General features: G+C 28.4%; 1 protein-coding gene across 1 annotated transcript in view; it reads right to left on the reverse strand.

The window, feature by feature from the left end:
- The window catches only part of LOC129968972 (squamous cell carcinoma antigen recognized by T-cells 3-like), a 108,919-nt gene extending 91,698 nt beyond the window's left edge, over positions 1-17,221 (reverse strand). Inside the window, exon 1 of the mRNA XM_056083357.1 lies at positions 17,113-17,221. The gene's annotated coding sequence lies outside the window, so the exon portion shown is untranslated. The remainder of the gene's footprint in view (positions 1-17,112) is intronic.
- Between the last annotated feature and the right edge of the window lie 7,236 nt (positions 17,222-24,457).

Here is a 24,457-nt window from a genome sequence, read left to right on the forward strand (position 1 = left end):
AGGTATGCATGTGCCAAATGTGGTAGCTGTAGGTCGAACCATCTGGCCTGTAGAGCCCCAACACACACACGCACACACACACACACACACATTGAACATTATATAAGTATAGATTGCAAAAGTACAGAAAGACAAAACTTTGACAAATTGGTTCAAAATTTAATATGAATCTTAATATTAATGATAAGCTTCTATACCAAATTTTGTTTATCTAGTTATTTATATTTTGTATATTCGAGTTCGCTGGTATTCGAACAGCCTGGCAGACAGTCCTCCTATGACTGAATTTCTTACAAAATGCAATCGAATTCTACAAATTTGTTCTAAATTTCGTATACCAAATTTCATTCGTGTAGCTGAAAGAGTTTTTGAGTTATTTTGTTCACAGACAAACGTACTTAATGCCAAAAATGCATTTCTTGAAGTCAGGGATATATCCAGTGTAAAGATTCGTCAAAATTTCAATTTACTTATATATATTTTCTTTTTTGACGATAACAATATTTTCTCTATACTTCGCATATGAGAAAATAACAGAAAGATGTTCTGTGAAATAACCGATAAATGATAGCCAGTTATTTTATGAAATAACTAGCTATCACATCTATTTTATATCAATTTGACGGATGGTGATGAATTTTCTGAACATAGTCTTTTCTTGGGTTGTAAAGCGCTCACGAAAAAAAAAGGATTTTCCTAAAATTGAACTAACTTTCTAATTAATAATTATTTGAAATTTTTATTTTTCCCCTTAATAACCTCAAGGTATATAATAAACATCAATTTTACATCACTTGAAAATTCAAAAAATAAGCTTTATAATGACACCAATTTATTTCAGTATAGTTAATTTTAATAAGCTTTTTTAAAAAACATTTAAAAGCTGGCATATTAACACTTTTCATAAATTTAGCTATATGATTTATAACACAAGCTCATTGCAATGAGACTGAATACAATCTTATGCGTAAATTATCTTATCATAATTAAAAATAAATTTAAAAGAAAGATAAACGTAATAGCCTAAACTTTTATCGTATTGTGAATTAGAGACTCAAATCAGATTTAATTTTTAACATAACATTTGAAAATGCTATTTAAATTATTACAAATAATTAATTAATGTATAACTTATATTAATTTTATTTTAATATAAATAAAAATCATTGTAGCTAAGAATGTGTATTTGTATGTTGCATATCTTCTCCTAAACAATTGAGCCAAATTCAACCAATTTTGCATGCTTCTTATCTAAGACAAAAGCAAAAATATAACCGATTTTTCAAAGATTAATTAAATATCCAATTAATTAGAAATTACTTCAAATTTCTCTGCTTTTCTGCAATAATTTCGGAACAAATTATACCATAAGAAAATATTTTTACACCATCTTAAAATTCGACGTTTACTTTTTTCAATAATACCAATTTCAATCTCATACAATTCTTTTTCTTTACTATTTATTAATTTTTCAAAACTTAATAAATATTGGGTTAGATGCAGACGATTTTGAATCAAGGAAACTTATAGATATTACGCTTCTAAGCAACGGAAAAACTTTGAATTATTATACTTTTATTATTTTTTTTTATGTTTCTGTTTTATTTTTATTTTTTTAAATATTTTAGCAAAGTTTTTTTATTTGTTCGAAAAGATTTCTAATTAAAAAATTATTGATGCTGAGATTTCCTTGATCTATGAAGATCTACTATGTAATAAATAAATAATATAATTAAGAAGCGAAAAGAGTTTGAGTAGTAAGAAATTTGGAATAGCGATTTAATGATGCTTAAAGGAAAATACAGAAAGCTTTTGTTAACAAATGAAGCAAATGCTCGAGGGAAGCAGCGGCTTTATGTTATTAGGGAACTTGCCAAAGTATCATGAGTGGTTGAGTCGGAAATTTTTAATTAAGTAACTATTTAATTACTTGTGACAAAGTGTTCATTAAAATCTTTCTTAAATTTTAGCACTTGTACAAAATTTGAAGTTTTTCTATACAAATATTAATAATTTACGAAGAAAATTAGCTAACATCGATTTTGAAAAATCGTCTGGTTCCATTGATATTATCATTTTAAATAAAAAGTGTTTCAGACGATAAAAGTATTTAGTGTGCTACAATTATTTATACAAAAGCAATTTTTATGTTAAAAATAATATACATGAAAATATTTTTATCAGGGGCAACGCTGGGTATATCAGCTTCTTTCGTACAATAAATTATTCCAAAATCTCTAAAAAAAGTTAAATTTAAAGCACCGTCTATTCAACAAATGATTTTTTGCCTTTTAGTGCATCCATATTCTCACTGCACTTAAAAATATGCTTTGATATTCCATTATTAATTAATGACTTCATTTAAATTTTTATTTAAATTGTGAGGAAATGTAAGAAAAACAATTTTTTTTTAAACTTCGATTTTGCTTTTTGAAAAATTGTATACATATCTTAAGGTTTACTTTAAATTTCAGAATTCTCATTCAGATTTTATTTTTCTCTGTTATGTAAGCAACATAAAAAAATACTAAATCGCCCCTTTTACTACAAAAAAAAAAAGAAGTCAGAAGCAGTTTATCCAAACGAAATTTTAAAAAAAAGTCAGATTACTCGCTGTTGAATAATCCTTGAGTTAAATAGATTTTTTCAAGGATTATTATAGCTTTTTTCAAGGAAAATAATCAAGGATTATTTAATATATCAATAGTACGAAATGAGCATAATTTTCTGTTAAACAATAGAAACCTTTCCGTGGGCAAAAACGTAAAAGAAGAAATCTTAGTAGATATTTAAAAATGACATTCAAAAATTCTTTTCTTTTTTCTTTTTTTCTTTCTTTAAGTTCTTTTTTTTAAAAGACATTTATCCATACTATTTTGCAGTGGCGGATTTGTGTAGAATTATGCAGATTTTGTTGACTTAGCGAAGGCATATTATGTGACTTCTTTTTTAATAAAATAATCAATTTAGTTTTACATTTCGATACATTTTAAATTTAATCAGCAATTAATGATTTATGTTAACTAATGCTAAAAATACATTTTTGCTTAGTTTTTTTTTCTTTTCATTTTATTGACTTTGGGAAAATGAATGGAATAAAAAGGAGAGACTTTCATTTTGACTTGTTTCATATAAACTTCATATGAACGCTTATAAAGTTTTTTTTTTTCATTTACTAGCATTTTATGAAGGAAAAAAAAAGGAATGTCTGATATAAACTATTTTGAAATGATTAGACACCCCGAATTCAGGCTTGGCTTTAGGTTTATGCTAAAGAATGAGAAAATATTCTCGTTCTGTACAAAGAAAAATCATTTGGCGCTGAAAATTTGAGTAAAACAGTTAAATTAAAACATTAGCTTTTGAAATATACTCAATTCCAACTAGTAGAATATTGTCACCTTAGTTAGATAAAAGAAATAGAAAAAAAATTCTTCCTATGGTTATACTTATTTCATTTTATATGTGTGTGTTACACGAAACATTAACCAGATTAGTCTTCCCGAAATTTTCTCGCACATTCTTTAATAAATGTACTTGTGTATTTTTGACACAAAATAATGACAAAACAACCTAATAGCATGCGAAATGTGATGATTTTTTTGTCGATTATCACTGGGACGCTTTAAATATATAAATATACCAGTAAATCGAATGCATACATTATACCCCTTTTTTTCCGACCAACAGAAATTGAAATTTGACAAGAAACTACATTTAAAATCACAAGATCATATACCAAATTTTATATATTTAAATGATTGCGTTTTTGATTTATCGCATTTACATGCTTGTGAAAGTACAGACCGACAGACAGTCGATTTTTTGACAGATGGTTTTCAAAATATGATAAATATCAACACATTAGATGTTAAAACTGTGAACCAAATTTCATGTATCTAAATTGTTAAGTTTAAAATAATCGCGCTTATATGTATGCACAAGAAAAAATCGACATAGGTCAATATCTTGATGGATTGGTTCAAAATTTGATGAAAATCTACACTTTAAGATGTTGAATTCGTGAAGAAAATTTTGGCTATGTAGTCCTATTCGCTTCTTTTTTTTTCTTTTAAGTCTTATTAACTTATATTCAGACAACTAACTTTTAGACAGATTTCATCAGAATGGATTTCGATTAAAATTTGACAAAAATTTACAAATTTGGAGAAAAGACCATGCGCCGAATTTCATCTGCGTACCTCAAATTTTTTTTTGAATTACCATGTTCAAAAACAGAAATTGTTTCAAAAATGTATTTTACCGACTCAAAGAGGTCTATAACATGGAAATTCTTCAAAATTTCGAATTTACATTGTTTGATGATTACAGTTTGTATACTTCGGGTACGTAATAGTAAAACGGGAAAAAAAAAGTTACCTTGAAAATATCGCAAAGAAAGTATCAAAACCTCCCCCCTCCCCCCTCAAAAGAAATTGTTGGGTCCCGACACATTTGCCTACTTTACCTACTGAATATTCCGTCCTCTTTACAACCCAGCAAACTAAGTAATATTTGAGAAAATTATTTTTAAAAACTGTAAAAAGCAGCTAAAAAATGACGATTTAACGCGCTTTCTGTAATAAAAAACAAACTGAGAAAAAATTGCATATTTACTAAAATATGCAGAAACAAGTTTTAAGCTTGAAATGTGAATTTGAAACAAAATTTTAAATCTTTGAATGGAAATTTCTTTTTGATTTTCTCCGTAGATATAGCAACAATACCTAAACACATGCAAATTGAAATTATCGGATGTGATGCTGTTTAAATTGAAGACCAAACTCATTGAAATGGGATGTCTGCAATTTAAATTATCGGATGTAATGCTGTTTAAATTGAAGACAAAACTCATTGAAATGGGATGTCTGCATTTTAAATTATCGGATGTAATGCTGTTTAAATTGAAGACCAAACTCATTGAAATGGGATGTCTGCATTTTAAATTATCGGATGTAATGCTGTTTAAATTGAAGACAAAACTCATTGAAATGGGATGTCTGCATTTTAAATTATCGGATGTAATGCTGTTTAAATTGAAGACCAAACTCATTGAAATGGGATGTCTGCATTTTAAATTATCGGATGTAATGCTGTTTAAATTGAAGACCAAACTCATTGAAATGGGATGTCTGCATTTTAAATTATCGGATGTAATGCTGTTTTAATTGAAGACCAAACTCATTGAAATGGGATGTCTGCATTTTAAATTATCGGATGTGATGCTGTTTTAATTGAAGACCAAACTCATTGAAATGGGATGTCTGCATTTTAAATTATCGGATGTGATGCTGTTTAAATTGAAGACCAAACTCATTGAAATGGGATGTCTGCATTTTAAATTATCGGATGTAATGCTGTTTAAATTGAAGACAAAACTCATTGAAATGGGATGTCTGCATTTTAAACAGCCAGCTATGTTTTGAAAACATTCAAAAATTGACTTATGAACTTTTTCTCTGTTTGAGATAAACATATGAGAACGAGTAATTATTTTTACATTTGTCATATACGTAGCATAGAGAGAATATAGTAATAGTTAAAAAATTCGCTATCGAGATTTCAACGAATATCCACATTTCAAACCACTCTAAATTCGAAAAAGAAGGGGAAAAATTTTTTTGGAATATGTCCGTCTGTCTGAAGATAACGCAAAAACACTTTAAGCTGGACGGCAGAAATATGGTATACGGTCTTTACACCAAATTTGCAGATTTCTATACAATTTTAAGTAAAATCTATTCAGATGAAATCTATCTGTCCGGTATTCTAATATAATTTAACACGATAATTACAAAACGAAGAAGGCTAGATAGATAAAATTCGGTATACAGATTTAACATCGATAGCGTAGACACCTGTCGGATTATGAGCCAAGTCCAACAAGGGGTTGGCCGTCAGTCAGTCTGTACTTTCAGAAAAATGTAAACGCGATAACTCAAAAATACAACTTAAATATATCAAATTTGGTATAGGATTTTGTGACTGCAAGTTCAGTTTGGAGTGAAATTTTTGTTTCAATCTGTTTAGCAAAATGTGTCTAAAACGCAAATTTGAGTTTTGGATACTATTAACCGCATGTCAGGGATTAATTCCCTGAAAACTCGCCTTGGCGCAATAAATTTAGTAAAAATACTAAATTCACGCCAAAAAATATTTCGTAATTATTATAAGCCAATTACAAGTGAGGCGTTCTTTGGCATGACAAATTTATTAGAGTATGCGAAAAAATTTTGGGATGACCACTTCCGCTGGTTTTCTAATGAAAATAAATAAGACTTCAATCAGAAATTTAATGAAATAAATTTCCTTTCCTAAAAAAACTTCAGTTTTTAGGAAAGGTTTGCGGTTTACATAAAACTTAAATTTTGTATACTTTGCCTGCTTAATATTGGGGTGGGGGTGATCTTGTTTACATTGTTAAGGACGAAAGTGCTTATCCCCTGGCAACCTCTTTTAGAACATAACAACACCCATGCAGGGAAAACCTGGATGAATGCTTTATTCTTACTGTATTTATGAGTGTCTTGTTTAGTGGTATGAGTCCTTGCTAGCTCAATCAATAGAACTTTATAATTAAATATAGCCCATTTCCCCCCCCCTTTCAATTTCGACATAACATGGCCAAACATTTGAGCTCTATAAACTTGCCATTTTGTCCCCCCCCCCTTCTTAACATCTAGAGAGTTCCTGGTTAAAGTTCAAAATCATGATCAATTAAATTATATTCAAGTCCACACATGAACACACCCAACAGTGATAAATTTAAGATATAAATAACGATCTAACTGCAATCTTTTATTCGCATACTCTTCCCCCCCCCCTCTCTCTCTCTTCACATTTTTCTTTTAGCCCAATTCGAAATCTATCTCCAAACAGATAAAGAATATTTTACATTTGAATTTTATCGCCTATATCTCTTCCTTCAAGAGAGAAGTTAGATAAGATCGAAACCGCCAGTTACGATTCGATGCGATACTAATTTCACATTTTAAAAACAACAAAACCATAATTCCGCCATTCAAATTCAGGAGCGTTCTATTACGGGCTCAGTGCTGCAGGCTTGGCATCGTGCCAGAAAGCTCCCAAAACAAATCGCGATGACCTAGATTCATTTTTATTTGGGATGGCATGCGTCCAGAGCACTTGTAGCGCCAACAACCATTGGACGGCCCAAGCAGGTCAGGGGGGCGACAGGTCGGATCTTGCGCCCGAACAAGAACGTTTTTGTTCCCGCCTCGCCCGGATTCGGCGCGAAATACGGACGTAAAAGCAACCACCAGTCTCGTGTTTTCAGCTGGAGGTGTGGCTGTTGCTAATGTCATAGACTTCGAACTTGGGTTCAGACGATAGTGATTGGAGAGCAGATAATGGAATCAAATATTCCTTACAGACTGAAAATTTTATTTTTGTGTGGCATTTGATTTTTCAAAGAGTGGCAATAAAATAAAAAAAATTGATAAGAAAATTTTTATGAAATTTTGATTGATTAATAATTTATATCGGGATTGTAACGGTTTTAACTTTGGAGTGATAATCTCAGTCGTGTGTTTCATTGGTATCAGCCTGAATTTTAAGATTAATTCGTTTTGAAATGCTAGCGATTTAATTAAACAAGAAATATTTTTTTTTATTAAAATGCAATTGTTTACCCATAATGCATTGCAGTTTAAAATTACAAGAGTTAAATGAATCACATTTTCGCTTATAAAATAAATATTAGGCGGAATAAAGATGAACTGAACAGGTTTTTTTTAAATGATTGTATGAAATATGTTTAAGAGAAAATTAAGTGAATTGTAAATATAACTGAATATCTGTTGATCTAAAAATTTCACAAATTCGAAAATTCACTTCCTGTTTTTAATGAAAAAGTAACTTAATATATATTAATTATTAAACAAACCTGCAGGTTATAATTTTATGGTAATAAATGAATTGACAAAATAAAAGACATGACAATATTAGGGATTACATAAATGAAAGAATTCCTAAAATGTATAAAGTAGAAACTTTTACTTAAAAAAAATAATAAATTCAAAGCGTTTATTTTTTTTAGAAAATATTTTTTTAAAAATTACTAGCTAAATTGAAAAGGATAGCAAGCATGTTATGTTGATACATAAATGAATTTAAATAAATAATAATGGCGAGAACTGTGATGGAGTACTACCAACCACGTACAACCCCTGGCGTAAGAAGCACGTACCCTCGTTGGTAGGGGGTAGCTAACTCCAAACCATTCTGTATCCATTGGGCATTGAAAAATAAACGTTATGCCAGAAACGCATCTCAATTTCTGAGGTGCAGCTGGGGATATGTAAGTTAGATTAAATAGGACGAGCAACTTTAGAAAGGGGCAAGTGTTTACCAATTCTGGGAAAAGGATAATCACAAAACTAACACAATATTTAAATCAATACAGTTACTGAAAAAGATACGAATTAATACATTTTTTTTTCATTTCATGTAAGGATCAGGTTTAGCTATGATTAAACGAATTTAGTCGAGCATAATGTTCCAATTTTTAAGCATGTTAGTTTTTATGAACTGGTATACTACCTATAAATCGTGTCCAGCGAAAAACATAATGAAAAAAGTCATTCGAAACTTTCTATACTATAGAGTTTCTGCGCTGTAGAGCTACATGCTATCGCATCTGGCACCTAGTTTTGATTGGGTTGTAGGTACTCACTAATTAGATTTTTAATTAAAAATGAATTGAAATCTTTATTTTTTTCTTAATAATCCCATGACATATTATTGCACAAATACCATTTAAAAATACAATTTTTTCAAATAAGTTTTTTAGTGATATCAACTACATTTCTATACGATCTTTTCTTCTTATTTTAATAAGTTTTTAATGTATTTTACAATACTGATTTTCATTGTTTCAATTCCTGGATTTATATTCGCGGCTTGCAATAATATAATTTTCTGTACGTGTGCACTTGCTATATAATTAAATGTAAAATTTTAAAATAAAAGGAATATAATCAAGTTGGGAAAAAATTATCTACTACAATATTTCAGATTAGAGGTCCACAACATTGCAGTGACAAACATAATAACGCAACCCCTGCACACCTCAGACACCAAGGCAAGATGCATTTCCGGAGAAAAAAAAATCACATTTTAGAAGTCTTGCTCCTCCTCTGGAAGGTCCTCCCGGGTTGGACCTGCCTCCTGCTAAAGACCCAAGACTGCATACACTCCAACATCGGACCAAGTTTCCATTCAAGGCTCAGATTGCATCCACTCCAGCTAGGGATTGCAACACCGCGATATCGAACACCGGTATTTTGAGTCATTCGTACAATTTTGTAATACCGGTATTCGCAAGTTTAAATACGGTTTTTTCGGAATTTACTAGAAATTTTTTAAATTGTCTCCAGTATATGTTTAGGGATCGCCAATGATGTGTGGAAGTGCTTAAATCTAAATGAGCGAAACATGGATTATCCCTGAAAGAAGATATTGTATCCATAACGACTGATGGATCAACAGTTATGAAAAAAGTTGGAAAGTTGATTGGTGCAAATCAGCAATTGTGCTCTGCTCATGGAATTCAATAAGGAATAATAAATGTATTGTATTAAAAAATAAAGAGCAGAATAATCCAAATACTGTGATATAGAAACTTTGGATTCCAACTTTGTAAAGAGTGAGAGTGATATTGACAATGAAGATAATGGCAATGTAATTGTTGAAGAAGATATTGCTAATAAGGATGAAATATTAACCCATCAAGAATTGCTTCCTATAATTTATAAAGTTCGAAAAATTGTTATTTAAACGTCCTCCTTCAAAAAATGCCATACTACAAAAATATATATTAAATGAAAATAAAACAAAATATATGTTAATATTAGATTCTAAAACACGTTGTAACAGTTCACTCCTAATGATGGAGCTATTTTTGAAACTGTGAAATTCAATCTAAAAAGCAATAATCGATTTAAACTGCAAATTAATTTTTCAGATAGTGAATTGACTTGGCCATTGAGGCATTATGTTTCAGAGATCCTAATTTATTAACCGCTAATGCAACAATAAATTTCATGTTGCAGTTATTGAAAGAACAGCACACATCACTATCTGAAGAATTATATATTACATTGAAAAATTGCACAGAAAAAAGGCATGCCGAAATAGAAAATGTCTCACTGTATTTACATAATAATAATGATTTTAAAAGTGAAAATGAAAATGAAGAAAAGAGACTAACCAATTCAAATCTGATCAAGTTTATAATAAGCTTTCTAAAAATTTTTTACCCACAAACCTATCCTCATTCAGAAGAATTCGGTACAGTTATCGAAGATTATGATGACACTAATGTCAACAGTGAAAAGGAACAAAAACTCTTGAACAAAAATTAGAATTAGCGATAAATAAAAAAATTCAATAAACCAAAATATAATACAGAAATCAGTTATATCCATACACAATCGAAATATTGAGATAGTCAAAAATTCGATTTATTTGAAGATGAGGAATTTAGAGGTAAATACTTCGAAAAAGTATCTCGCGCATTGCTAACAGTACCACCAACTAGCTTAGATGCCGAAACAGCGTTTTCGATAGCTGGTAATTTTTGCACAAAATTACGTTCCAGGCTTAATGACAGTACAATTGATGCTTATGTTTTTTAAGATCACATTTCAAAAATTTGTAATAGTACCACAGAATGAATAGTGATATTTACATTTTTTTATGATTTAAATAAATAAGATGTTCCTTAATTTTTGTGATTCTTTATATACTGTTATAATTTATAAGTTACAGATTATTTTTTGTGATATTTACACTCTCTAATAAAATTGGCAAATAAAACAAAGAAACACTTGTGTTTTCTTTCGTTTTCTAAAATTTCTACTACCGGTATTAAAACCGATATCCCGGTATTAAGATCTAAAAAATACCGAATACCGGTATTGAAATTTTGGTCCGATATTACAATCCCTAACTACTACAATGCAATGTGATAATTTTTCAACTACTGAATATCTGATATCTAGTCCACTGAGATAGTCAAAAATTTGGGTTAATGATCTTTAAAAAAAAAAGGAAAAAAGAAAGTTTGTTTAACGTGCTTAAAGCTATTTACAATTCAAATGTTTCGAATTAATTTATCATTACATTTTTCTCTTTTAAAAGTAATTTTGACATTTTCCAAAATGGAACATATATATTCTCAAACACACAAAAATATAATAAGACCTGAATGAATAATTAATTCAAATGTATGTATAAAGAATGAACTGTAAAGTAGTTCTTAAAAAGTGCTCCGAGTTAAAAAAAAAGATTCAAATTTAATTTTAACAAAATTTTAAGAGCATTATTATATATTATTACGACTAGCCACTACCTATAATGCAAAGCGATTCATTAGATTTGCCATTACCTATTTTGCAATTTAAACTCTAGCGACTATCCTACCCACTATGCCAACTGGTCGGCAGGAACATAATGTTTTTCTCAGTTCCAGGAAATTGCTACTACTTTCCTTAAAAATCTTTCTTCCTTAAAAATGTTACTTTTTTTATAAAATAAAATGTTCTTGCAAAAATCTTAGCATTGAAGATCTCAACATCTAATTAGAGGAACTTCTCTAATCCCTCACACTCATGTCAATTATCTAGCGAGATATATTTTTTATGCCATGGATAGATACACTGGATAGATTTTAATTCAACTGAATAAACCAAACACAAATGAACTATTTTCTATCATCGATTTATTCTTTTGGAATAGATTACAATTTCTTTCGAAGTACTAGAACGCAAGCCTTTTAAGGGCTTTTTATAGTTGTGAATTTCGTATTGAACTGTAAAACAAACCAATAATATAAGGGAAAAAAACCGGCATATTCCTCGAAAGGTTTCCCACTTTAAAAGTTAATTAGATCTTTCTTTCCTGTGTTAAATCAAAACACGGTTGGTGATAGGAACAAAATAAACACCTGCCCCAGCTTGCAACAATGTAAAAGCTCGATGCCATTCTATTAAGAAGCAGAATATTTGTTCTTACCACAGAAGTGAAACAAATTTAGTTACCATATAATATATTTATTTACACAATACATTCTTTTTATTTATATAATTTTAAGTATCAAGTGAATAAATATTGTACATGTGTTTTTGGGCTAAATTTTTGTGTATAAAGAGCAAATTCACTGTTGTCTCTTAAAACAATAAAACAAACTTGTAAATATTAACATGATTTGATCTAAAATTCGCAATAGTGAATGAATAAATTCTTAAAATAACGAACATTCGAATTAAAATTCAGATCCAAGTTAAAATTCCATAATCGCAGCGAATTTTGAGCCTCACCAAAGCAAACTGAGCAACTAAGTACGTCATCATTCTTTAACATCCTTTAATGGTATCTTCTAATCTGGAGTCAAAACTCAACCCCTTTATAAATTTAATAGATGTGATAGGTTAATTAACCTGAAATGACTATGGAAAATTCAGATCAGAAATATATTAAAACATTAAATTATATATTTAATTCTTGAATTAAAAGTCACATCGCTTAACAAAATAACACAGCAATCTAGCGAACTACAACACTCTGTAGTGATCTGTACAAGATTGTTCCAGTGTGAATCGGCGCGACTTGATTATAAAAGATGTTCTCTTGAAGATTTTACATAGAAGCATTATTAAAATGATCTGTGGATCCAGGTTCGAATCACTGTATTCGAAACTTAACTCCAATTACATGGTCACTAAAATCTCAAAGCTTAGGTTCTTGGAGCAATTTTCTTGTATACTAAGATACCTGTTTCGTACCTTTTTTGCTCCAATACTTTCGCAGTCTTTTGCATTGTTGTTATTCTATTTTCGTCTATATTTTAAAAGTGTCTTTCGATGCACTTTCCAAAATTGATCATAAAAAGAATTTCAGTTTCGAAAAATTTGTATTTTTCAAAAATTGCCTGTTCATTTTTTCAATATTTCCAGTGTTAAAATCTGCTGCACGATTCGAGTTTTCTTTGTGATATGGACAAATAGGGTTTAAGAAATAATGTCAACCAATTTTTAAGGTTACTTTCATCTATTTGTTGAAATAAGTTTTGATTTGATTGGGTTAAGTAAAATTATAAGCCAATTTTCGAATTTCAAACTGGTCGATCTCATAAAATAGCCTCTGCTATCATCAAAGCGTATGCATATAGTTCTTGCTCTTGGAAAATTGAAAAAAATCGGCTTTGAAAGCGTATTCCCAAAAGATTAATTTGAGTAATTTTGTCTCGTAAGAAAGGTTCAAGGATTCTAAATGATTTCCTTGATTTTCTAGGGTTTCCTGTAATACCACCTCAATGACTACTTCCAATTGAGATTAGTTCCAAGATCCCTTATTAGTATATCGCGAATAATTTCGAGGCACATATAAAATCTCCATTACAGAAAAGACTGTTCGTGTGGATTAATACAGTGAACCAGTTGTCATTTTGCGATGAAATAAATTCATTCAAAGGATTTCTTTTCGATTAGATTGACTAAAAAAAATGGCTCATTTTAATGAAATTTGCAGGTTAACATTTAAAGATGGAAATTTTTTTTTATTTCTTACAAAATGAGGCCTGCTTTAAAAACAAGAAGCCTTGAATTCCAATAAAATCATCAATTCTTTATGATGTCCAAAAACCTTCTATGGTGAGGGTTCCTAAATTTTTAAGCATTGCAACTTACTTCTTAAAAACGGAATTTTCGTCGTTGGAATATTGAATTTTTCCATTGACTAACAACATACGTTCTTTTCAAAAAGTTTTATAGATTAAAAAAAAAAATTTTTGCAAAAACTGTTTCGTTTAAGGAATGTTTCGATTTACGAATAAAATTCAGAAACGAATCCTTTAGAGAGATTCCACTGTATTTTGCAACTAATAGATGCTATCAGAAGCGGAATAAAGTCTAGAATGCGATCAGGAAATCTTAAATAAATATTTTTGTTCTTCTCGCTTTATCATCAAATGCAATTAATTATTCTCGAAACTTCTAAGATTCTATATCGATTGCATATACGAACTGTGTCTCAGACATTGGACAAACATTTCGTAAGCGTTAGACAAATTACTGAGCAAAGAAAATATATAGCTGTTATACAGGGTGTCTCAAAAACCTTGACCACTGTTTTTATCCCTAAAATACTGATCATAGACATATACTGTAGATTACAAAGTTGCTTAAAAAAGGTGTAAAATGTTATGAAATCAATAAAACTTTTCAGGGGATTAAACATAAAAAAATACAAAATTTAAATTTTTATACGGACCCCGTACAAAAAAATTCCCAATGTGTAAAATTGTCTAATCAGGTCATGTACAAAATTTCAGCAATTTATCACAAAAAGTCTCAGAGATACGAAACTACATAAATGCTGACTTAAATCACTTTTCGATGCCTGGATATGAGTTCGCAAAGAAGAAAAATCATGTCGGATATTCGTGTTTTAGGGGTCGTACACAAATTAACAAAAAAAGTAATGATTGAATAAATAAATGATAATTTTGCTATTTATTGGTTCAAAAGTATTAAAAATTTGTAGAAATAAAGGAAAGATTACAAACTTATAGGAAAGATTACTTAAAGGGAAGATTACTTAAAGGAAAGATTACTTAAAAAAAAGATTACACAAGTTTTTTTTTTACAATTTCATTGATTGCGCTATTTTTAAGTTATATTCTGTAATTCATGATATAAAATGTTAAAGTATTTTTCAGGAAGCATAGATTTTAAAATATGTATTTAAAACTAAAGATATGAAGCACATTTTATTTCCTTATGATACATTCCTGCGTCGCGTCATCTGCACTGAAGCTGTAAACATTTGCATTTTAATTTGTGATTAAAATGCAAATGTTGTCACCAACTTTGTTTTAACATATCTTTGAGACTTTTTGTGATAAATTGCTGAAATTTTGTACATGGCCTTATTAATTGATGGGACACATTTTGCTCACTAGGAATTTTTTTTGTACGGGTCCGTATAAAAATTTAAATTTTGTATTTTTTTAAGTTTAATCTTCTGAAAATTTTAATCGATTTCATAACATTTTACACCTTTTTTTACACAACTTTGTAATTTACAGTATATGTCTATGATCAATATTTCAGGAATAAAAGCCGCGGTCAAGGGTTTTGAGACACCCTGTATCCATGAATCATCTAAACTGTGAATTTGTAAGAAAGCTCGCGGAGTGCTTGAATTCGAATTTCTTCATCTCCAGGAATTTCATTTGGATGGAGTAATAATATGATAATGAAATTACTTAGCAAGTGATTGTACATAAAACATTTTTAAGTGTGCTTAGTAATTTAAAATTAGATTTAAAAAAAGAGTTTTATCGACATATATTAAAAAAATATGAATAATAAAAAAATAGATAAATAAAAAAAATATTTATATTTTGTATCAATCTATAGATAAGTATAGATTAAAAAAAGGAAAGAAGGTGAGAAATTTCTACTAGAGTTTTATCGACAAAGTTTGGTTGAGACAAGTTGATGTGGTGATACTATTGGAATGTTCTTCGGAAGCTTGAGATTACAAAATTCTCTTTTCGCCTACAATGATTAATCTGATTTGTGCATCAAATTCTCGAATTTTAAATTTGCTAACAAGTGAAAATATTAAAATATTTAGCATGCAAAAATCGCTTGAAAATGCTGCTTCAGTATCTCAAATGCCCTTATATCATTATAGAAATTAAAATAATAATAAATGCCCAAATATAATGTGTGCCATCTATTAGGGAGTTTAAGTAAATTCGTAAATCAAGAGATTACAAGCGATATTGACACTTTTATCTAATTTTTCAAAAAAAAAAAAAGGACTCATGAACAATTTCTTGTGAAAGTGTTTAATTGTTTAAAAATCAAGTCTTTTCGAATATCATTATTCCAGTCAAAATTACTTTCATATTATTGAATTGTCAAACCGTTACATTTTGTATTCTTTCCAGTTCCGTGTATTTGAACATTATTTGATAAAAATGATTTTCTACACTTTTAATTTAATTTAAAGTATGAAGGAGAAAAGAAACAACATGATATCGAAATGGATTATAGCGCTAAAAAATCGTATTTTAAATAGATTGTAAATTCAACTAAGAAGCAATTATATTTTGAGCGAGTTATTTGGTATTGCTATAAAAAATAAATAAGAAGAGCTAGGGATAAATTACTTAAATAAATTCTCTACTTTACGTTAAAATAGCATAAGAAGCAATTGCGAACAATAAAAACTATGATGTGATGAAAGATGCTGCCGATATAATAACTAACAATTATCCCGATATTTTTGCCTATTATCCCGATATTTTTTTGAGACTGTACGAAAAAGTTTTGGACAGACCACTTCCGCTAGATTTAATTAAATATATGGGCCTACATCATAAACTTCATTAGATGCAAAAATTCAGTAAATTTAATTTTGTTCATGTATCAAAATTAAATTCAACCAATAATATTATTTTTCTTTAATATTTTTTTTTAAATCTTTCTTGTTTGTAGTAATTATTACTTTAGCATACCAAAAATTAAATAAGTCTAGTAATCATATTAAAATTACTGACATTAGAAGGTTTTTTTCAACCTCTCACCGAAAACGGCAAGAATTAATATTAGTTAAAAATATTTTACAAATTATTATTTAGCTTTAATTGCAATTCCTAATATTAGCACAATTAGCATAAAGTTTCGGGATGGAGGGGGAAGTAAAAAAAGGAAGATATTGCTATTGTGATATTTACCTAGGAAGCTATTTTATGAAAATTTACTGAATAGGGCCATTTCACGTCAAGTCATGAAAAAAAGACTAATGTAACAGCGCATATTCATCTAATATCTAAACGCAATGACGTCACATTTTTCTTCTTCTAAAAGCTGAACAATTAGATGCAAATTTAAACTAGAGTGGCACATTTCACGTGTATCATGGAAAATGATTCTATTAAAATTGGTTGTTCTGACTTCATTACAGTTGAATGATGACGAAACATCAACTATTATTAGCGTTCTGGGTTTTCAAAATAGAGAAATCATATATAAAAAAAGTCCCATCAATTATTTTTAAAACAAAACAAAAACTTACAGAAATATCTGCATCAAATATATACAATGAAACAACAAATCACAGTCCTTTTTTATCCCATTCCAATTTTTCTTCGTCAAAAAAAGAAAAGAAAAAACATAATTCTTCTCCAGTGCATAGAGTATTTATGGTTCTATCTACGTTCATGCTATGAATTTTCTAATTTTTTTTTCCATCGAAAGCAATCTTCGAAAAATAATGTAAACAAGTCCCGCTGTGAAAAGAGCCTATAAAAAAAGAAACAGAATGCCATTTCAAGGTTATTCCTGCAATCGTCCGACACGTGTAGCCGTCGTAATACTTGCCACGTTTGAGTGGTTTCTCTTTTTCAGCTGCTTTCAATTTCAAATTGTAAACAGAACGAAAAGCGTCTGACGTATCATTCGGTTTATAGCGTGATCTTGCGTACTTCTTTTTCTAATAAAATAAGATGGCAGTTAAATGTGAACATTTTATTTTTTAATACAGCTAAAAAGATAGGCTGTCAAGATATTTTTAGATGAATCTTAACTATTTTAGCATTTGAGGCAATGAAGGAATATTTAATAATAAATATTTATTGAATTTTTTTGTTTTTATTGAACGTTAAAAATTGAGTTGTTCTGATCGTTTTTGGTGAATGAACGAATTGATCTAATATTTGTTTGTAAATATTTTAACAAACTTCAGCTTTTATTTATCTATGAAATTAAAAATTAATTTATCTAAATAGAAAATTAAGAATACTCTGAACATAAATTACAACCAACTTAAATATAATAGCTAAATAATACTTATAATATAAATATATATAATATAGAAGATGAGGTTTGTTAAAATAATTACGAACGAGTTAATCATTTAAAGATCAATTCTGTTCATCTACCAAAATGTTAAGAAAAAAATCATTTTTAACATTCTATACTGAGAATCCCACAAATATTTATTATTAAACATTCCTTCATCGTATTAAATGCTGAAATATTTTAAATTCATCTATTTATAAATGAAAATAAAAATAATTTTATCTAAATAAAAAATTAAGAATACTTTTAACACAAATTACAACCAGCTTAAATATAATAGCTAAATTATTATACAAGAGAAAAGGGGTAAAAATAGATAGGATATGAGTTCTAATCGTGGCCCAGCATCTAATTTCAAAGCCATTAGCGATAGACATATATTTAATTAGACAATCAGAATATTAATAATGTCATATCAATCAGAATATTAATGGTAAAGAATAATTTTTGTATTATTTGGGTCAACAATTGTACTGTTGAAAATTGGAAATTTAATACATTATTTCAATTCTATTATTTATGTTTCATGAAATATTCTTTACACTCTAAGAATTTAAACAGAAAAAAGTGTCACTTCTAATTTCATTAAAAGATTTATTACTTTAGCTGTCTTATTTGCTTTTTTTTTTCTTGTTCAAGGTTAGAGGTTTGAATTTTAAAAAAATCAGAGTTCTTTATTTATTTAATCGGAAATGAATGGAAAAATACGAATCTAAATTCTTATATTGCATATTAAGTCTACTACAATACATAAATATACTTGTGATATACTGTGTCATTAGCACTAAATCTAAATCCTAAAATATTACTTAAAAAAGCATTTTTTTTTTTTTTTTTACCATTTGAAGCAAATTATAATGATTCATCCAACCCACACGCCTTCCCAATATTTCTCATATCTTGAACAAGTAATATTCCTAAACTTCTACATTTGTAAATAAAGAGGAAAAAGAGAACACAAAATCGAATATGATGACCTAATTTGTCGATTCCAATCAGGAAACAAGACGGTTAGTTATGCATGCATATGAAATTAAAAGATGCATGGTTCAATATCTAAACTTAATATTCCTAAATTTAATTTTTTCCTTTACTCTATTTAAAGGAAAAAAGCAAAAATAACTTCTAAAGTTCGATGAGGAGTGTATTAAATAGCTTTTGAATGAAGAAACACATTTTTGAATTATTATTTATGCAATTGTTAGGAATCCATTAGCAGACGATTTATTTTGTCCTAAATTTTATCATAAGTTATTGAATGTTATAAAATTTCCCAGGAAATTTATTTTTAAATGAAAAATTATCATTTTCCTCGAAAGTTTTCTGAATGAAAAGGAAAAAAAAGAAATGGGAGTTTTTCGAATGCTACTCTTTTTTTTTTTAAATTGTTTGAGATTGAAATTGTCTGATTGATAAAACATTTTTAATCATAACACGTGAAGCTAATTTCACAAATGATTAAAGTTTCGTTTGCTTTATTCATTTCTTCAACATCAAAATAGCCCGTAGCTTGAGGCAGCGAATTTACACGCATAGTTTTAGTATCTCTTTAAATAAATTTTCATTAAAATAAAACTCTTTTTTGATCTGAAGACGGAAAATAGAACTAATGCTTTACAGATAAATGTCTGTTTGTAGTGCTTACTTATAGGTGATTCTCAAAAAGCAAAGCCTTTTTAAAAAAAGCCTTAAAAAATCACTAAAATACGATATTTCTTCTTTAAAAAATTTGCAGAAGCTCGAGGATGTCTCGATGCCTTGATTCATAATCTAGGATAAAATGTTGCCCCGTATACCGGGTCGAGAACTGAATATTCGAGACCGATGTTCCAAACATCTGTCGCATTAGTGGGTTATGTGTGTTATTTCAATTAAGGCGAAATATCCTGTAGCTGGAATGGCATGGAAGTGTGAAAAGTGGGAATGATGAAGTAGATGTTTTTCTCGTCATCAGACCTCAACTCAAAATTTTTTCGATTTTTCCCAAATAAGCCTTTATAGAATTTCGAAATAGAATATTATCTGAGTAATTAACTTTAAAAACAGTTTTAGAATCAAGAAATAAGCTTTTCTTTAACTTTTTTTTATCTACTCGAATCTGTATACTGTACTGTTATCTTTATTAAAAATGGAGAAAAGTGACATATTTGCTTAAATTGAAAAAAAATACCGATTAATAAAAGGAACATCATAATTTTTTTTATTTTTTGAAATTTGAATTTAAATTTGAATTTTGACTTTTTTTTCTTCTTCTAAATTGAATATTTTTTAGGCATCGACTTTAGATTTAATGTCGATATATATTCGACTGAAGTATTTATTTTTAAGAATATTTAGACAAACTATGAAGAGCACTATATTTCAGTATTAGTTCATACAAATCCATATTACTCAAACATCTGCTTTTGTACATGCACTTCAAGTGACTCACAGCGTGTCATTTGTGAAGTATTAAAATGAAACGGCTGCTTTGTATTTTGCCTGGATCACAGAGAAAGAGATCTTCTCTGTGGCCTGGATATTTATTAGAGGATAATTTTCTTATATTGCCAATAACAAATGTGAAATTATAACAATAACTTTTTACAAAAGTCGTTTGCTTTGTTGCATAACTAATCGCCTTTTCCAACCAATCAATTGGCAATGAATATTAGTTGCTATTATTTTCAATTAAATCTCTTATGTAATGTTCGCACTTTCTTAACAACATCAAATTGTTACACATCTAAAAACTGTATTATTTTAATAACCTTACATTTGTTATGTTAATTTTGCTCATGGACATTGACTATGATATCATTGTGAGTAAACATTCCAATGATATCATCATGCCATTAAAGCCGTATTTATTCCATCTTTAATTGCATGTTGTAGATAATTAACAGAATCTTTCTTCTCTATCTCTCAAAAATGGAGGAAAATATCGCGATTAAGAATTTCATGAAACTCTGCTAACGGTTTGAATTTAATTGCAGCAGTGAAATCTTTTGTTCAAAATCACGCGGAAAAATATTTTTAAAAATTTGAACGAGCGTTTAACTGTATTATTAAAATCATAATTTTTTGAGATTTTAAAATGGTGAAAAATCAATTTCGAACAATAATACTTTCAGGATTACCACTGAAAAACGGCAAAATCTCGCTTAATTTATAATAAATAAAACTTTAGTTAAAATTCCCATAAAAAATCATTTTTTGAAGCACATTTCCACCCCTCCAAAATATATTTGTTAATCGTTTGGTAACTCTAAGCCAAACAATTTATTCTGTAAAGTAACAACACACACATTTTTCTTCTGTTGTTGAATAGATAAGCATCGGTTGCGGACACTTTATCGATAGATATTTAACCATCCATCCATAGATGGACATCAAGACGTCCTTTAATCCCTTGATACTTATTCTTATAATTATGTTTATTTTTAAATTTTATCATCGAGTGTCGATTTGTGAGATTGAGATGCCTTGATTTCATACAAATATTTAATAATCAGTTTTGGGAGTAATCGGAAACCGATAACTAATGCATTTAGTTTGATGATCATATTTAAAAACAAAGCTTATAAATAAAATAAGTAATTTTATTAAAAAAATTAAGGAATTTTGCAGATTTTGATATATATTTATACATGCGTGTCTTATCGGTTAATAAAGTATCGTGGAGCCATAAATATTTAACCGTAACAATCAAAATCTGATTATGCTATTTAGAGACCGTTAGACAATGCAAGCTTGGACGCGTCCTTTTTTTTCCCCGTCTATAAACCAGAATATCTTGTACTGATTTTAATTTAATATCTATAGAAGAAACATTTTCTAAGATATAAATATTACTAGAAATTGAAATAACAAAATATTTAATTGTGGGTCTGCCACAAGAAAATTAAATTCAACGTCTTGCGTATAAAAAATATTAAAGATTGAAATTTAAAAACAAGTTTAAAGAAAATAAGAAGCAAAATACTGAAAAAAAAGGTTTGTCAGGCCTCGTCAAATTTGAATCAATCAACGAAACATTGAGAGATTACATTGATTTACTACCAAATTTAAAAATATGAAAGAATGAAAGAAAAATGTTCTAAAATTTAAAAGATTTTTATAGATTTTAATTGAAATGCGTGTGAATACTTGGAAATGATAAATGAAATTAAAATCGGAAAATTAAGGTGCTTTGAAAATACCTCAAAAATATTGAAGTCTCAGGGTCTTAAGTACAATGACGTAAGGGGAAGAGCAAGATGAGCCCGTGTTGTGATGATATTATATGCATTTTTTTGTATGTGAATCTTATCTCTGTTATATAAATTTTAAATATTAGAAATTTTTAAATATTAAAATTGTAGTCACTTCAGGTGATCAGCTGGCTCACCGGGACTATTTGTTGTTTTGATAACAGATAAATGGTTTAGATATAACTTGATGTGCATGATTCCACCAAATTGTCTAATATTAAAGCAGTATTACTTAATTTTTTTTTAGTTCAGTTTTAATTTTAATTTTTTTTAGTTCATACATACACACACTCTTTCATCATAATTATTAGAAGAAAAGAAGAATAGACGAATCAAATCTGAAACATTAACATGCAATGGTGTTTCGGATTAGAATTTGGAATTTCCTTAAAATTTTTTTTGGTAAAAATGGAGAAAAAAAATAATCTTAAGATTTTAGTTTTTTAATGAAATGATTTTCTAAATATTATATATATTATTTATTTCTTGAATTCTTTCAGATTTTAACCAATGGAAGTGGTTTCTCCAAAAACTTTCTCGCATATTCTGTAATAAATTTGTCATGACAGAGAATGCTTTGCATGGCATTGATATACAATAGTTACGAGATATAACTTTTGGCGAGAATTTAGCGTTTTTATTGAATTTATCGTGTTTATCCTTGGCGAGGGTTTTGGCGATAAATACCTGGCATGCCGTTAATAGTATCCGAACATCGAATTTGTGTTTTAGATGCGTTTTTCTCAACCGACTGGAACAACGAATTGACACAAAACTGCACTTGTAATTACAAAATCCCATACTAAATTTGATATATTTAACTCATTAAGTTTTTGAACTATCGTGTTTACATATTTATGACAAACCGACAGACAGTCAACCCTTTGTTGGATTTGATTCAAAATTCGATAAGTTTCTACTCTATGGATGTGAAATCTATAGTGTACAAAATCTTATCTATCTCGCTCACTTTGTTTTGTAGTTATCATTTTAACTTACATTCGAGTAGCCGGACAGGCGGATATCTTTTGAACAGTTTTTACTTAAAATTATTTAGGAATCACTGCTTCCTTATCATGAATATTGTTTCTATTTAGATTAAATGCTCCGTGCAGTATTTAAGAATTTTAATATATAAATTCACTTTAGTATGTTATAAAAATAAGTTATTTTCTATTTTCAAAAAAGGGATTCATTTAGTGAATTAAAAATTAAAATGATCACATCACCCTATTTTTTTACAATTCAAAAGACATTTTTCTACTCATAAAACGCATACAATTTCAGTCAGAATTATCTAAAAAATGTTATTCCTTAATGAGATATTTATAAATAATAAAGAAAAATATTTAATGATTTCTTTATATAAAGAATAATGACGTCAGAAGAATAAATGACGTCAGGAATTAGAAGAATAATGACGTCAGGAAGATAACGATGTGTAACGAATTGTATTTTCATTCTTTTGAAAACAATTTTTTTTCTTTCGTTATTTTATTTTAAAATTCCAAATTTATATTTCACAAGAAATGAAAAATAAGAATTTGTATTCAAGTGAAATTAAAAAGTAATTCTTGAATTACTTTTCAATATATATATATATATATATATATATATATATATATATATATATATATATATATATATATATATATATATATATATATATATATATATATATATATATATATATATATATATATATATATCTTCATTTAATTACTTGCATTTGTTTTACCAAAAGTATTCACTCCTTTTCGAATTTTATTGAAATAATGCTACATGCACTATTAGGGAAAATTCATATTTTTGGACTTTTTTTTTTTTGACCTTTTTTTTTTTTTGGACTTTTTAACAATATCTACATTCAATTTTTAAAAAAGAACTACTTCAATAATTTTAATAATATATAAATTTATTTTTAATCATATATAATATCTATTCTAATTAATAAAGATTTTTTTCTGGGAAATAAACAATCAAACAAGTCCGAAAGAATATCTCACAAGATTTAAATTACATTCAAGAACTATTAAAATCAATAAACGTTTTAAAAATTTGATAATACAGAACCGAGAACTTCTCAAGCTTTCATAACCGGTTTTGAAAGTCAGGGCAAACCACCAGGGAGGCCTTAAATCGATTGGACCTGTTAATCTCAATTGGGCCGCACGTAAGAATGCTATCTTTTTTTCAAGAAGATAAGAGGCATAACTTGGATGGCAAGATAGGCGCCATCTTAGAAATATCTAATTTAGTTAAAGAGTGCTAGAGTTACCTTTTCTTAAATTTCTTGAAAAAGAAAGCATTGTAATTGTACCCCCCCCC

This window comes from Argiope bruennichi, chromosome 5 (genome assembly GCF_947563725.1).
Source record: "Argiope bruennichi chromosome 5, qqArgBrue1.1, whole genome shotgun sequence".
NCBI lineage: Eukaryota > Metazoa > Arthropoda > Arachnida > Araneae > Araneidae > Argiope > Argiope bruennichi.